This window comes from Cyrtonyx montezumae, unplaced genomic scaffold (assembly GCF_038088225.1).
Source record: "Cyrtonyx montezumae isolate F1298 unplaced genomic scaffold, pur_monq_1.0 scaffold_8, whole genome shotgun sequence".
Taxonomy (NCBI): domain Eukaryota; kingdom Metazoa; phylum Chordata; class Aves; order Galliformes; family Odontophoridae; genus Cyrtonyx; species Cyrtonyx montezumae.
The window spans coordinates 58,824,154-58,842,859 of NW_027072089.1; positions in this window are offsets into that span (position 1 = coordinate 58,824,154).

Genomic DNA, 18,706 nt, shown 5'->3' on the forward strand with positions numbered 1-18,706 from the left:
GTATGAAAGAACAGCAGCCTTAGTATTTGCCTGTATAAAGTCACCGACTCTACTGCTTACTAGACAAACACAGACATGTTCTAGCTCCTGAAGAATTTTGGGATTGTTGTAAAAACTGTATTTCCAGTACAAAATGCCATAATTTTCTCAAAGTGGTTGTTTAAAATTTATTTTGTTTGTTCATTTGTTATTGAAGTAGAATTTTTCCTTGGTGAGCCTTTAGTGTGCTCAGTGACAGTATCTGATACTTGAGGCTCAGAAATTCTGAGTGCACAAAGCAATGCTGAGAAAGAGATTCTTCTGCCAAAGAGGCAGAATAATAACAACTTCTTCAGCTTCAAAGTTTAATTTATTTCCTGAGAAGTAACAATCATTTCCTCTCTACTTGTGACTATTTTTATTACTTGAAAATTCTAAACTGCTAGTCTTAAATCGGGACAGTGTTTTCTAAGAACTGTAAAAAAATTGAAAGTCAAAATTAAAAATCCTCATTTTTTAAATTTTTGGTAGTTTACTGTGTTAAAGTACAGGTTTCAATCTGTGCTTTAGTAAATTCTGTGCAAAATATTCTATGAATTTGAGTGTAGTAAAATGAAAGGTCCTATGACTATAGACTGAGGAGAGACTTAAGAAATATAAACCTAAATAAGCATATAAAAAGTATTAATTTCATGTAGATTGGATTCATATCTGAATGTACATTTATATTTCTCATCTTTTCAGACCAAACAAAGGCATAAAATCCCTATAGCACATATATATCTAATGAAGTACAGAAAGCAAATGATGAATAATAAATGGTGTCTCATTGTATGTTCACTTTTGGAAAGAATTTACATTAAACAACATTCTTGACTTGTCATTCAAAAATAAAACTAAATCTGCCTTCTCAATGTAATATTTACAAAGAAAATTATTGTTGTCTTTTCTTCTAGTGTGAATAGTAGAGTACTGCACACATATATTTCTGGAATGAGGCAGATAAAGTCATCTGGCTAGATCTATCATGTTGATTCTGTTGCTGTAGAATATATTCCATAATTTGTGTCATGCTTCACCAAGAAGTGATTGTTAGGTACACTTTTATGTGTTGTGCATGATCTGAAGAAGTTAATAGCAAATAATAAATAAATAAACCTTATTTCTGACAGTTTCACAGAAACTATACCATCACTGAACCATTGCTGACACTGAATATTGAAAGGAAAGCATCTCAATAGTCAAAAATAGATAAAATATATTTCATTTAATGTTTACATCATGCAAAAATGTAGTTAATCTCATTTACAGAAATAGGCTTGGCATGAATTCTGACCTTAACATTTTGCAAAATCTTCATGGAAAAATGAAAATAAAAACAAACTATTTTATTTTGCTAATATGAACAGTATGTAGCAAAACAAATCCAAATTAACTCAGAGCTTCAGGATTAATTATACAGAATGGACCAAGTTCAGATAACACAGTTCTGTCTACACTGAAACTTTGAGGGAGGCCCTATTCAAGAAGGCCTAGAATCTCTCCTTTCATTTCTCAACAGTATACAAAAAATACGCTTGCCTACATGATATATATAATGTATATGCATATGTATAATGTAACATATAACCTCTGATTTTAAATGCAAGGGTAAGATTTAGCCTCAAAACAAATGAAAATAAGTTAATGTTTTTGTTCCCTAGGTTCAATACTGTCAGCCTAGTACACAGGAATTGCCTTCTCAGTTCCACATTCATGCTGACAAGTGGCTGAGTTCTTTCTATCTTGATTCAGTTATGAGCAACAATAGAATGGTTTCCAAAGTGTATTTGAATCAGGTAGCAAAAGCCATGATAAAAAGAAAAAAAAGAAAGGGAAAGAGAAAGAGAAAGAGAAAGAGAAAGAGAAAGAGAAAGAGAAAGAGAAAGAGAAAGAGAAAGAGAAAGAGAAAGAGAAAGAGAAAGAGAAAAGAGAAAGAGAAAGAGAAAGAGAAAGAGAAAGAGAAAGAGAAAGAGAAGGAGAAAGAGAAAGAGAAAGAGAAAGAGAAAGAGAAAGAGAAAGAGAAAGAGAAAGAGAAAGAGAAAGAGAAAGAGAAAGAGAAAGAGAAAGAGAAAGAGAAAGAGAAAGAGAGAGAGAGAGAGAGAAAGAAAAAAGGGTAGTAGGAATGTTTCATTTCAACTCTAAAATATCGCTATTGTTTGATTAAGATCTAACCACATAGATGATCATAAACCTGAGTAGAGTAGCAGACAACCAGCTGATCTGATATAGTCTTAATTGAGCTGCTAGGGTATTGTAGGAGAATGCATGGCATTTCCAGGTTCTGAATTGCCTTTATTGTCCTCAGAGTTGTATTTAAAAATTATAGGAATAACTTGAATAAGATTTTTTGCATTCAGAAGCCTAATAGAAGCATTTTAGTGATACAAATCACAAAACAGTAAGGAAAACAAAGATAATGCAGAGTTTTTTTTCCCAGCTGATTGTTTATTAGAGACATTTTGCCTATTTAATTTTGTATGGTAAGGTATAAGGCTAAAATGTAGTTTAATAATTAGTCTAAAGTACAACACAGTTCTGTTTATACCCTGTAAGAGATTCATGAAGCACAGACATTTAGGTACGTCTAAATGGAGTTTAGCTTGAAATAATATTGGATAGATCAATTTGGCCTTATGTAGCCTAATTTTGTTAATTTGTAGTCATACTAGGCATTAAATAAAAAGAAATGATGGAAATAAATAATGTAAGGCACAGCTCAAAATAGTGAAGACACCAAAATCATACCTTCATTTATACTCAGAGGTTTTCACTCATCTAATCCAATTTAGGTATCTACCATGCATGATGTATATTTGAGCTACTTACATGAATTGTGTTTGTAACCGATGGCTGGCAAGAAAGGTTTCTGAGGAGTTTGACTCATCCCATGGCAGAAATCTAAAATAAGCCAAGTGAGTCATGCCCTCAAAGTGCCTGTCTCTTTACAGACTACAAAGAGAGCCTAGATAACTAGCTGAGATGTGATAGTTTATGCAGTAGTTGTCTGAAGTTAAGAGATATGGCTCACTCAAGGTGATTTTACACTACTTAACTGACATATGTGTCTCTATGCAAATCTTTAAGATTGATCTGTTCAGACTTTTCAGAGTTGCATCAGTTCTAGTCAGTTTTACAACAGACTGCAGTTAAAATTGTTCAATGTCTATTTGTCAATATGGCAGACACATTTCATGTCAATTTAGCGTAACTTCACTGTGAATCGGATTAAGATGAATTAATGTGAACTCAATTCATAGTGGTTTAATTCATTAATTTAATTTCTTAAAAACAAGGTTTTAATTTGCATAATTTTATGTGGGCATAGAAAACTTTTCAAGATATTTTAAAGCAAATCTCAGCCACTCTGAGGTAGAGACACAGAAAGAAATCTCAAGAAATAAAATTGTTGGTAGATAATTCACAACTATTAAACAGCCTTATGGAAAATATGAGAAAATATTGACTTTGATTTGGTTAGCAAAACATTTATTTTCAAATTTTACTTTTTTTCAACAGGACATATTGTTCATTACACCTCTATTTGAACATCTGAAAATGTCATGTGTCTATGTCTCTATGTGAGCAGATCCATTTATATGTTTCAAAATCTAAAATGTAATGCTATTTAAGTAGTCTGCAAGCTCGTCCTTTGCAGTTTTCATGACAGACAATTCAATTAACAATTTTGGTTCAAATCCTGTACTTGATGATTTCAATGGGAGTTTGACCACTGATTTCAATGAAACCACAGCATCATGGTAAGCCTCTGATTTCTCATAATGTATCTCATGTCAAATTTACTCACTATTCAATTGTGGATTACAAGAAAGAGGCTGCTAAATAGCATAAACAGATGTGTTGCCATTGAAATCAACAGAGTCACTTTGATTTACACCAGCTGGTAATCTGGCCAGGGACACTTAGATGAGCATATTGAGTTCATCTATTTAAATGAAGGTCAGGAATGTAACTTCCTTGTTAATTTTTCTAACTTCCTTTTGCTTCTGCTGATCTCTTGCATGGTGATTATTTCAATCAGACACCTATTCAAATTGGATCTGTGATTCACATATTCGAGATTAGCTTGCTATCATGTGGATGCATTAATTAAAATGTACTCAGTTTACATCCAGGTGCACTCAACCACACTGAAATAGCTCATGAGAGGTGAATTCTTTTTGTAAATGAAGACGCTGGCTGCACTACAACTGTGGCAGACTTCAGACTATCACTCATAATGTTAATGACTGGTGTGCATGTTTACACAGAAGTCATAAAAGCAAATCAGTGCAGCTTTCTCTGTTACTGAATGGCCCAATAACCTTGAAGTATCTAAATTTGTCTCTTTTTTTACTTATTGTTATACACAAGAATAGGTTCATAGGTTCATGGGTTCATAAGGTTGGAAAGGACCTACAAGATCATCTAGTCCAACAATCCTCCTATCACTATCCCTACCCAACTACTAAATCAAATCCCTAAATGATTGTAGCTGTCATTTAAAACAGGATAAAATTTTAACTAACCTCAATGATCTCAGGATTACTACTACATGTAAATATTTCCAACATATCATACAGAAAACACATACCTCCTCTGTTTTACAAATGCATATCCTAAACATCTGAAAATTCTGTACATTTAAAAACCAAGCACAAACTGAAGTAACAATAACTGAGCACATACAGCCACTGTTTAAATGACTGGGAAATAAGAAAGTGACTGCAATTCTAATAGTTTTGAAAAACTGACATGATGTACGTAACATCATGTTTTTGGAAAGTTAAGACTGTACAAGAGATTTTGCTTTTATTTCCCACTGATGGTGCTTTTTATTTCTTGTTTTATTTAGTTTGCTGTTTTCTTCATGTTTTGTTTTTTTTTCTTTTGCTATTGAATTATTACTCAATACTTACCCCTTTCTTTATGTTTGCCTAAAAATATAGTACATTTCAGATCAGAAAATCAACAAATTCACATGAGTTTTAGCATTTCAACAGTTAATATCAAATTGCTTCCAGAGCAAATAAAAATGAAATATCTAATTTCTTCTTCTTTTTTTTTTTAATGCATGCAGTAAACTGCTTTCATATTTTCATTTTTTCTTCACCCCACAGACAATATTTTCATAATAGAAATAGAATAGTGGCAATTAATATGACAAGAAATATTTTTAATCAATCCTGTTCTTCTATATCTTTTTTTCTGCTACTTTTTCACTAAGAATACCACCATCCTTTTTTTTTCTTTCTTGGGGGCCATCCGGAAGGAAGAAAGCAGGTCATATTTTGTTTCTTCTTCAACCTTAATAATCATTTAGAACTCATTGTGGAAAAAAAAATAGGAATTCTGTTACTGAAACTTACTCCTTCCTTGACAGTATTTAATTGAGGAAGAAGAACATGACCTATGGTATACCTAGTTTCTTTAATATTGTGTATCATTTATATGTACAATGACTTGACCATATGCTTTCCCATGTTAGCGATAATTTTATCTACACTGTAATGGAACCAGGGGAAATTTTCGTCTGTTTAACAAAAAATGCAGCTACATCTCTGTGAATCTTGAACAACAGTGGTTTGTTCCCACAGACAAATCACTGGTAAGCTATATAGCAAAATAGACTTCTATTTATAATCTAAACTGATGTTTTGGATAAAACACATAAATGTTTATCAGCATTCTATGGCAACAAGGTTGGTCACGTATGTTAATGAGAATCCGGTCTAGGGAAAATCAAATAAATTCCTTAGATACTTTGAATTACAAAGAAAGGAGATATTATTCTATGATATGATCTTCTAATAGATACTCTAATAATAATTCTACTATTAGAACAAATAATGAGTTAGGGAAGCAAAATAAGAAAAAAATACATAGGAAGAAGAAAATTCTCTCCTTTGATTAAGGTTTTTATAAAACAGAAAATTACTTTATTTAAACAGTAAATAAAATGGTGAATTATTTCCTCAATAAATAAAAGCTAAAATTATGTATCTATATATACATATATATGAATGTATTTGAAGCTTACTTTTGGGAAATTGTTAAAAATCTCATCAAAAGCCACAGTTTTATCCAAACTAAAGCAACAATAGAAAAATATGAAGTAGATTACCAATGGCACAGGGAACAGCTTTAAATACTTCTTTGTTATTTTATTTCTCTGTGGTCAAAGAAACGGGTAGTATGGACTGTCATTGTGGACTGGCAGTATGATGACTGGGCATTTTCTTGTTATGTTGATTTTTTAAATAATTCAATGGAAAGTGTTCTTCTGTGGGACTAGATTACCTAGTGTTTGGTATCCTATTTGATATTCCCACGTGGCTTCACACACACACAGTATTTTGGACCTGATAACATAAAATCTGTCTTCTTATATTCTGCTATTTTCTCCTTCGTGAACGGGCAAAATGAAAGACGTTTGAAAAAATCAAAGACCATGCAGACAACGAAGAACAAAAAAGGCCCACATAAACACATGAAATATTGTGAAAGAACTCATTTTTCATTAAAATAGGCTGTGAAACAAGACTATTTCCATCCCTCAAATTTGTTTCTCTAGCTTCTTCTTTTGCCATAATCAAAGACTCAACATTTCTGGATAAAATGCTCTCTTTTAACTATAGAAAAGAATTCAAAACAAACAAACAAAAAATAGGAAGAATATTACTAATTTACCTTTGACTGGTGATCATGATTTTGAAAATACTTCAGGATTTTCAAAGCAGTGGTAGGGTAGATTTTTCACTTGGAACCTATAGAATATATTTTTCCTATGTTTAAAAAGAAAATAAAACCTGATTAAGATACTATTTTCTAGGATGAGCACAAAAAAGAATACTATGGCATGAACAAGAATTTGTGTTTTAGCCACTTGATATTTTTAAAGAAAATACACATTATAAATGTGAGATCTATATCTTCAGCGTTTTATAATTCTCCATAGATTTGTTCTATCAATGAAGAACATGTGCTTTACAAAACTATTGAATCAGCTGCCCACTAGTGGTGAAGAGATTACTGTTTATTTTTACTCTTCCTATTTTATTTTTTTCTTGAAATTGAAGTCTATCAGAAGTATCTAGCGGAACAGTCGTGTTATGAAACATTAGATTGTCAATGAAGACTAAAAATGAAATACTGACTATCCAGATTTTCTCTGAAAAAAATGTGTTACGACACCTTGGAGTTATGTCAGTTTAAATACCTACCATGAGAGAAAGCCTAAAAATAAATGGGCTCTTCAACCACCACTTGCAAGGTTATCTAACTGCCAATAGCACATATTAAATGTCATGTGTATGTGGTGTGACTGAGATATGTAATGTGTTAATCCCGATTTCAAGTAAGCCTCTGATATCTATGTGTTGATTACTGCTGCTTTCACCATACCCACAACTTGCCTGCAAATTTCTTGCTCCTTAGTATTTCTTTCTGTGAATTATGTGTAATAAATTGCACTTTCTCTTTAGATTCTCTAAAGTACTTACTGTAGTAATAAGGGCTCTAGTCAACTCAGAGAATTTTTTCAATGAAGTATATTCACTCCAACCTCTGTCCTTGAAAACTCATTCTTTTCAAGGAAATCATTCAAAAACGACTTTGTCACATTTTTAGAACATTCTTGGAAGTACAAGTCTAGGAAATGTAAACCTCACAGGGCTACTCTTAAAGACAAAGGAAATTCTAATACAAAAAAGGATCTGAGGTCTGAGTTCTGGTCTAATTTGCCTCTTATATACCTAAGGATATTTATATTCTTCTTTCTACTCATACTACCAGTGTGAACAAATCTTAGCAGATGACAAAGGTGCCAAAAATATTTGCCAGTTACAGAAAATTCATAGTTTATTTCCCAATGTGGTCAACACTGATGTAATATATTTCTGCTGCAAATGTCATCACAAAATTTTACATGAAGACAATGAGACTTCATTGCATAGTCTTTCTTACAAAGTGTTCCTTTTTTTCTGGAAAATCCTGTGTGTCTTAAACTCAAATTGTCCACTGAGGAAGCACTACGACCTACATGTTGCCAAACCAGAAAATTAGTTGTAGTTCTCACATTGCCACTGTCTTATGCTTTTTCATTTAAACTACTATTTTTGGCTAGTTTGTTTAACATAGTAAGCAGCAATTTGAAATTAAGCAAGTTTTGAGTTCTGTCTGTGATTTTCTATCTGTTTGTGGTTTTAGCACATATACTGTGTATATAAGGGCAATGCTATCATTTTCACTCTTATAAATCTTGTAATGCTAAGACCAATTCCAGAGTTTCTCAGTGCTTTTTTTTTGTTTGTTTCCATTAGTAAAATAGTCATTTGATCATGATTTGACAACTAGCAATAGTTTCTGTTTAGTAGCAGCAGATTCCTCTTTTTTCTTTTATCGCCTCTGCTTTTATTTCTCAGTAAAACAAATATATATTTGATCTTCAACCTTTACTCATGTGTATCTCTATTATTTAAATATTTATACTGAGGTCACATCCAGAGCTCACTTTACTCTAACAGAGTCTTTTGTTCAGGAAGATTCTTATATTCAGGAAAAGTTTTGCTTTATTAAGTTCAGGATATTCACTTGGAAGCTGTGGTGAAGCTCACTGGGATGATCTGTTGGATGTGTTAATGTAGTGCTGACATGACCTAAGTCTACTTGAATAATTCTGAACAACTCATTGCTCAGTGTTTATGTATAAACACATAATCACTGTCACAAACGCAGACCTCAGCCAAGTTAGGTGATTTGGCTGGTATGCTCAAGTGCATACATTCTTAACAGAAGTAGTAAGAAACATTGAAGATGATCAGAAGAAGACAGTCAGAAGGTAGTATAAAACCAAAAGTGTTAATTATCATTTCCCTTCACTACTATACTTTTGAGGAAGAAGTCCACAATAATGTGAAATATCTTTTATATCTTTTATATCTTTTTTATCTCCCCATGAAAGAATTACTGGAACCTTAAATATTCTGAAATTTGTTTTGTTTATCATTACATCAGATGCAATGTTCACTTTAACAAAGCAGTGTTTAAAATCTGCTGACAACACATGTAGTATATAATGTTATCAGTGATTTCAACTATTAATGCTGAGTGTTCATTTGGTTTGGGATAACTTCTAGTTTGGCAACAGATAATTAGGAAATTCAATGTACCACCTATTTTCATGTTTCTTAGTTTAATGAATCTATTTTTACCCTGCTGTGAAATATATGAGATTCGGCAACAAGTAACCTAATAAAGATTACTTTTGCAGCAGCACAGCACATGTGAGCTTAGTCTACCTTTGCCCTCTAATGTAATCCAGAACGTATAATAGCCAGTGAACCAAAACATCCAAAGTCTTCCAGTACCTTAAACCAGGATTATTAGGGTACAGAACAGTTGTGTAGAACGCATCAACTCTACATACAAGCAGCTCAGTGTTCTTGAGCAAGATCGGATAAAGTTTGGAAGGATCCTGTGCACTTTCTATTGCAGCTTTGCAGTGGAAGTTCTCCACTCCAGTGTTGCCTAAAACAATAGCAGACTTGTTCAGGCTTGCACAAACCATAGCAGGTAGTGGATTCCTGTTATTGCTTCATAGCCCACATGCTCTGCTGTGGGGGCTCTCCCAACACTGTTGTACTTGCTGCAATTAGAACTCACAGTTCATTCTGACCTACTTAACAGGCTGGAAGAGATGAGTCTGTTCAGCCTGGCTTAAAGGTGCCCTGATAGCAGCCTTTCAGTATCTAAAGGGGAGCTACAAGAAAGAAGGGGACAGACTCTTTAGCAAGATCTGCTGCAACTGGACAAGGGAAAATGCTTTCAAATTTATTGAGCATAAGTTTTGGTTAAATATAACGATAAAGACTTTCTGAGAGTGAAATTGGTGAAGCACTGGAAAAGGTTGTCCAGAGAGTTGGCAGAAGCCCCATCTCTAAGGACATTCAAGGCCAGGCTCAACAAGGCCCTGAGAGTGATTATTCTCTTTCTCAAAATCAAAGGATGGAAAATTCTGGAACATGATGTAGCACTCTATGTCAGATTGATGCACACAGGAACTAGTGATAGCACTATAAGGTGAATGACAGGTAGGATAAGCATTTCATATCTTTGCCTGTGATTTCAAATCCTGAAGATATTGATATGGATTGCCTGCATACAACCAAGGACCATTGTAAAGTAAAGTAATTCTTTCAGTTTAAGCCCTAGTAATTCAGCATCAGTTTAGTCCTAAAGTATACCCAGTAACTGTTGATTTTGTTAGTCTTCTTGTTAACAAAACCTGACTTATTTTATTTCAGTTATGCTTGTTTATTAAAATCACACATTGATGTAATTTTCTTCCCTTTGTTCACCTATTGGCTCAAAATTTGACTACTTGACTGTCATTTCACTATGCATTGAAGTTCAGTATTGTCCAAACTGAAGTAAATCAAAGTTTTGAAAGAACTATTTGTCAGCGATTCTGCCTTTGATGGATTTTGCTGCTTGCTTTCTTTCACAGTTGCAAATAATCCACTTTTTTTTTTTTTAATATATAATGTAAAAATAACAAAAGTGAAGAAGTAGATGGCTTTATGAGACAGGAAGGAAGATAGTAAAAATGAATGGGGGACCCAGTTTAGGTGAAAAAAAATATATATATATAATTTACCCAAAAAATGTTTAAAAACAAAATTTTAGTAAGAGATGAAAAGGAAAGATGGAGAATATTTCTGGAATATTGGCCTGTAACCAGTCTTGTCTGAGACATGGCTCCATGCAGAGCTTTCGTGTAAACCTGGAGACAGCTAGTTACAAGAATGAAAATGAGAAAAAAAAATATTAATGTTGTTGAAGATCTCTCATTCAGAGAAACACAGTTGAAACTCTTAAAAATAACTCTCTTCTACATTTTTTCACTGTCTTAATTTTCTTTTTTTACATTTCTCAACTCAGAAAAACTCTGTTTACTCTTCCTGTGCTTCCCTTAATTCCACAGGCACCTATTTTTCTAAAATATAATACAAAAATAATAATATAATAATAATATAATACAAAAGCAATTTTGTAGGATAAACTACTAATTTTAACTTGTCATACCTGATACCAAGCTACCCTAGTTTACCTACATTGGCATGAATAGCTAGTTAAACTGCTCTAAGTTTTGGTGCAGAATATCTTTCTTTCCATTACAGAGAAATGAAACAAATTGTAGCACTTAAGTTATGTTCTTAGGTATGGAAGTGATGGAGAATAGCACTAAAACTTAAGCAGGTTTAACAGAGAGTTCATGGGGGGTTCTGAAGAACGTTCTCCAGTATTTCTGAGTTGCATGTATATAATGTTCTTCTTTTCTATGGCTGATGCTCCATGTTAGATATTCCTCTGCCTAGACAGAGCTGAGATGCAAAGAGGGTATTGTGAGGGACTGAGGGTTCGAAACAAGAGTTGTGTTTATACTGCTGTCTGGCTTATCTGTTCAGCCTTGAGCTGGAACCTTGGCTGAGCATCTCTCCGATAGCATAGGCTAATCAAACAATTGAGTACTTTAAGAGTACATAGTTTTCTTTATGACTCCCTGATTATTAAGGAATACATCTTAAATAGCGACTAGGAAAAGCTGATAATAGGAATTGATTCTCAGAACTAACAATGCTGGAGAAGAGCTTGACTGGCAGTGCCAGCCAGATGTATGCTGTTCCAAAGAGGGAATCTATGGAGACCACCTGTGACTTGGTGTGCACAGCGTATTTTGCTGTACAGGCATATGTGTAAAGGCATAGCACGCTGGCTTTGTAGAGGATGTTGAGTGACTTGGCAAAGTCATGATTTTGCCCTGCAGCCCTAAGCCTTACAAAGGGAAAGTTACTTGCTATATGTGGAGGAAAGCAGGAGAGAGAGTGTGTGAGTGCGTTCATGAGTGAGCTCTGAGCCCTTACAGGTGATCTATTACCCTGCAGCCATTACAATTTGTCATATATGCTTCACCTAGCATCAGCTGCAAGATGAAATGCTTTCAGCTCAGTTTATCAGTCTACCTGGATGTGTCAGGTCAACTTCCTTTTAACCCACTGTTCTGGTTCACGGGCTTTCGGAAAATATGGCAGAGCTGATCAGAGGTAGCAGTTGTCTTTTTTATTATTATTATTTTGCTCACAGCATGAAACAGGCTTTCCTGTACATAGACAGTGCTAAGGATTTGACTTCCAGATTAATCCAGTACAGTTAAAAATTTATGACATGTTTTCATGTCTGTTCCTAATAACAATTAAGAAAGCTTATTATATTTAAAAGTAATCCTGTGCAAATATGTACACACACACTTAAGTACATAAATATATAGATACATAAACTCACCTATCAACACATGTGTAATGGTTTAACTAGTATGAAGTACGTCTGCTTTGAATTATTTTCACTGTTTAGCTGAGTTTAAAAATATGCATATTTGTACTGACAAACCTATAACAAAATGGTATGCTACTAATACTTTATAACAATATGCAGATTAGAAAATTTTATTTACAGAATATTTTGTAAAAATTCTACTTATAAAATTTCTTATTTTGCCCTGTATACTGAGACATCATAGATTCTAGAATCATCATAATATTCATAAGATATCCTAATATGATAGAAAAAAAAATCAATTTATATTTTCCCTATCAGATATAACTGGCCAAATTCCTATGTATATAGCATAATTTTAACATGGAAATATTTTACTGCAATTTTAGTGACAGTTACACTGCCAGGCAGTTCACACAAGGTGCACTGTCCTTCCATAAATAATGTCATAAGATGCTGCTGGTGGTGTATTGGTCGTTGCTCAGTGTTTTTTGAATAATCTTTTTCCCAGATCTTATTAATACTTGCTATATATAGATCAAAGGATAATTGTGTGCATTTTTTCATGTTTCCCACCATCCAGCATGCGACCAAAGTAGGATATCGCTATCAAGTGCAATTATCAGGTAGCTTTGGAAAGCTTACCATTCTTCTGTCCACTTGACTTCTGAAGAAGGCTTTTAACATTCTAAATCTATAAAAATGTAATGTGGTTGACTTTATTATTTTTTCCTATTTAGTCTTCGACTTGACGGAAGCATGGTACCACTAGCAGTTTTAAATCTAGTATGGGTTTTTGTTTGTTTATTTGTTTTTTTTTATTATTATTATTTTTTGTTTGTTTGTTTGTTTTGGATGAAATCATGGAAAGAATGATGCTTTCACTTTCTACCAACACAACTCACGAGGGAAGTGGAGGAGCAGTACTGAGCTCTGCTCTCTAGTAACAGCAACAAGATCTGAGGGAACAGCATGGAACTGCATCAAGGGAGAGTCAGAATGGCTGTTAGGAAAAGGTTCTTCTTCAGAGGGTATTTGGGTACTGGAACAGGTTCCCCTGGGCTTTGGTCATGGCACTGAGTTGCCAGAGTTCAACAAACACCTGGACAATGCTCTCAAGTTTAGGTTTTGAATGGTCCTGTATGCAGCCAAGAGTTGAACTTGGTGATTCCTGTGGGTTCATTTCAACTCAGGACATTCTATAGTTCTATGACTTGGTAATCAGTTTTAAACTAATCCGCCTCTGGAAAAAATGCAGGAAAAATCTGTTAACTGTTCAAGAAGGAAGTGAGCACAAATATTTATTTTATTCATTATTTGAGCACAAATAATAAAACATCTCTTGTATTCATATCTGTTTTTTAATTACATGAGATGATAGTTCTTGTCAAACATGCTTGAATGTACGTACTCATTATGTTCCTGAGTATACTGTTTTATTGACAATTGATTTATTTATTTTAGCATGTGTCCTCAATAAACATCATGCAATTCCAAGAAGGAATTCCCCTATTTTAATAAAATGAAAAGATGTTTTCTTGGAATTTGCATTAAAATTGTTACGTTACTGTAAGACCTAAGCATATCAACAAACATACTAAAAAGTCATCTAAGGGTAAAATTTCTGTAAGATGAAATTAGTAATCCATGTAAAACAGCTATGTTAGGTATTCAAGGAAATTCCATCTTATTATCTTATTTATGTAAAACACTTTTCATCTTGGCCTATGAATCTTGGTAGGAAAATATCTGCATAAGCATCTTTATGGTATTTTTTTAATTGTCTCATTTTAAGAGTATTTTAATATAATGGTCATCCTGGAATGGAAAGGATCCTTCCTCTTTCCAAGGAAAAAGACGTGCAAATTATCAAATGAAAGGAAACAGCTAATACACTGAATTATCTGAAACAGACCATTCTAGGCTTCTCAGTGTCTTCTGAGTGTTTTGAATTATTCATCATTGTGCTGTTTGACCTGTCTTGTTTCAAAGTAAAAGGCCAACAGAAATGAAGAAAAGCTACAGAAAATGTATAACTTCTTTACAAGTCACAAAAGTATGTCTATAAATGAGTAAAAGAATTTAAGAATCAAAAAAATATCTGTAGCTGATCACATCTGCGAAGACTGAGAAGATTTCTGTATTGAAAATTGTAAATATGGTGAATTTGATTGTCTATATATATTTGTCTGTATCAACTACCTTGTTGAGACTCTCCCTTGTTTTTTACAATTCATTTCTTAAAATGATCCTCTGTGATTTTTCAGTTTAATTGCTCTCTCTTGCAAGAGGTTTATATAGTTTGAAGTGACAGGTGGTTATAAGCTAATAAAACACATTCCCTAGACCACAACTTCAAAAGCTCCATGCAGAATGAAGTAAACTGGCTTTAGTTTGCATTTTGACAGTGTTTAATCCTTTGTGGGTCATCACTCACACCAGCCAAACAGCCAGCAAAAATTTTCCTAGTATCATATAGCTTGGATAAAATTACCCAGTTCTTTCAAGACTTCACTGAATTTGTTAAATTCTTCCCTTTACTACGGATGTTTTGTTGCAGTAACACCAGGATGTCTTTTCAAGTTGCTTTTTGATAAGAACTTTGAATAGTAAGGTTATGTACAGAATGGATGAATTGGTTCAAGTAGCCAATGAGAAAAGTCCTGAGCTAGCTGACATTTGAAGTTCTGACAGCACAATCAGATATTTTACTTAAGCATCAGCTCTCCTAAATGGCAACCATTCTTAAACCAATTTGTCATTTAAACCTGTGTCATCATTCACTAAGTTAACGGACTTTAAGAGCACATAACAAGTTATATATACTTCCTTTTTCCTAAGCATCAAGATTTCTGTTAGGTGCAAAAGCCTAGTCACTGAGTATAGCTGTATGGTTTCATGATGGATGGGTAGGTTAAAGAAGGTTAAGTAGATATGAGTGTAAAGTAAATAAAAGCTTCAACTGGGAGCATTCCAATTGCAGACAGACGTTTTTAATAACTGTTTACTTTAGCATTAATTTTTTTCAGAAGTTTCTGTCAAATCTGGGAAATCTGGACTCTAAGTTCAAGTGGATAGGAGGAATATATTTTATAACATCAAAAATTAAAGCGTTTCTGCTGGAAAGAATTAAAAAAGAAAGGCTGGATATAGGTATTACATTTCTTTGGAGCACAGCTGCTATTAGAGGAGTTGAAATGGGAAAATAGTCATGCTGAATGTCTCTGATGTAACATCAAATACAACAAAGGGCAGTTCCTTAGACATTATACCAGCACTTTGTGGTGTCACTTCTACTCTTCCTGCAGAAATTTTTTTTGAGTAATGTCTGTTATTAACAAAAAAGTCACTAATACGCTAAACCCTGTGAAACATGTATAATGTAACTGCCATTTATTTAATTATGATGGTACACGATAGCTTCCAATAAGTTCAATTTGATTCATTTTTAGCAGGCTCAAAATGAAACAAATAAACAAAACAAAACAGATTCTGTGCATCTAAATGTTGCAATTTTCCCTAGCTGTTGCTCTCTTCCATCATTTTGTTAGTGATTATCAAATAGCTAGTAGCTGTATAAAGTGTTTATAAATCTGGTTCGTCTCTGAATAGACTTTTACTTAGAAAGTCAATTTTAGTCTTATGTCTAAGACAACGATGAGTTTATCAGAAATTTGAATTCAGGAGGTCCATGTTAATTTTCCCTTTGTACTTGGCACCGGTAAGGCAGCACGTCAAGTTCTGTGTTTGGTTTTGGGCCTTTCACTACAAGAAAGACATCCAATTTCTGGAGCATGTCCAAAGTATGGTAGTGAAGATGTGACAGACCCAGAGCTCAAGTCTTATGGGAAGCAGCTGAGAAAACTGGGATTGTTCAGTCTGAAGAAGAGAAGGATCAGAGGAGGCCTGGATAAATTTGTGGCTTAAAAGAGAATGACTGGAGTAATTAGAGATCTGAAAAAGCTGAGGTACAGAGTGAGTGTAAAGTAGAGAATACTGAAGGCATGGCATAAAAACAGTCTTCTTCAAAAGGTTGTTGCAAAGACCTGGTAACTTTGTGCAAGCTTGGACAGGATGAGTTCCAATGAGAAGATTCAGGGATGAGGAAAGCCTGTGGCTGTGAAAGTGAAGCATTTGAAAACTGGATAACTCTGACATATCCATCACTAGTTAGGAATTTTTATAAACAAGTTTGATAAATATTTCTTAGGAGTGATATAGGAGTAGCTAAACTTGTCTTTGACAAGGTGAATGGTTCAGATGACTTCCTGAGGTGCATTCAAGGCCTCTTTAATGTGATTCTCTAATGCAAGAGAATTCCATATTGACCTTGCTCCTTATACTTCAAAGATTTTCAAAAATGACAGAGAAATCACATTAGATAATTTAGGTCTACTGTCAGTGATTCAGTGTCTCCTCTTTTAATGAGATCTATAAATAAACTCAGTTATCCCAATATTCTCCCAATGTTATACCAAATAAATATTTAACTTCACCCCAAAATTATGTAATTGATGACTAGGAACTTAGAGATTAGAAGTGGAATAAGAAATAGGTGCATATAGTTAATCCACATGTGCTAATTGTAAATATGGTGTTAACTGAATCACTTTTTTATATGCTGCTTTTTTCTTTTTTTAACTCCATTTGCCTAGAGTCCTGAAGTTTTCAATTTCTTTAACAGCATCATTTCCATTAATTTGAAGAAAATAGTAGTATAGCTCTTAGAATGATTTGTGCTTCAGACAGAAACTAAGAGACACTGTAAAACTACTTTTCTTTGTTTCCATTTACAGAACAAATGGGAATGAAAGATAGCATGAGGGAATTATAAATATGGCAAAATTGTTCTTCCAATCTTAAATTATACTCTCAGAATAGTAATACCTATGAAGCTGTGATCTTTTTCCATCGATTTCTGAAGGAATTACTGACTTATCTGAAGAACTTCCTTGTAAGAGTTTGAAAGATCCTGTATTTCAGTAAATGAAAACTTTCCTTATTTTCAAAACTGGTAAGAAGCAAGGAAAACTAGAAGTGCCATGCTTCCTGTCTTGAGCTGGTTGTAAGACTCCCCATGAACCAAATACTTTTTCTCGTTTGCTTACTGATGGAACTTTCCATGAAATACTTATTTCACAACTATATCTCAGGCTTCAAAATGTATGGTTTGTCCACATGGAAGAAAATTGTCAGATGCTTTCCTAAGACAGAAATGTGGTAATACAGTGCTCTTTGAAGAAAAAATGTTGGTATTTCTTAGCTTAGATTTCTCTTTGTCCACCTCTATTATCAGAGTTCTGGAAGACAGAAATCATCACAGTAAAATTTATTAATTTAAGAATGCACTTAGTAAACAGAACATTTTGAAGAAAGCAAGTTTAACAAAAAAAAATTTCAGTCTCTGTAATGCAAATTCAAAGTCAGATATGAATGACAATAAAATCTGTCATCTAGATAGCAAATGTGTTATTTGCTTTATGCATACATTTATGTGTGTGCATTGGGGGTGCCATTGTTTGTTCTCTAAAGAAAACGTGACTATTTATTAATTGGAAATTGGAACTAGGCTTTTTGCCTCACACGATATATGCCAGATTGTATAGCTATATGTACAGCTACATATAGTATATACATGTGCTACAGCATGCCCTTCTATCCAGAATCCTTACAGGTTATAGTATCCTTCAGTATAGTACCTGTTAGTGTGACAGGTTATAGTATCCTTCAGTATAGTACCTGTTAGTGTGACTTTTATCCAAACACTCAACCATTTTACTTTTACTGTACAGCACTTCATATTGAACAGAGAAGGAGCTGTCTTAGCAGGCAGTGACTTATCAGCAATAAGAGCTCTAATTTATTTACAATATTGAAATACTAAAATAATTTTCTCAGTTCTTGCTGCCTTCAAATACTATGTTTTAGTTATAGTCTAACTCATCATCAATTTAAGTAGTTTGCTGGAAATTATCATAACGCTGCGTGTTGCAGGCATAATGTGGCATAATATTTGCGGGTTTATGTATGCTGTGTTCCTGATGCATATGGCCAGCTTAAAAACATATTTGGAACATTTGGTGGGTTTAATTTTTTCTAAAAGAATGATTTTAGGCTCAATTCTGCTTTGGAAAATCTCACTCTTCAGCCAAGGTGGGTTAGAACATTATGTCCTGGGAAGTGAAAGTTTGAATGCCCTCTGATTATCACCAGTTGGTAACACCTGTATTCAGTAAGAAAATATGGATACAATTATCTGCACTCAGGGAATTATTTAGGTACCAATGTAAAGCTGGGGCTTTAACTATAAATCCTAATCTCCTAGAGGCATGAAACCCAGTATCTCTCATCACTG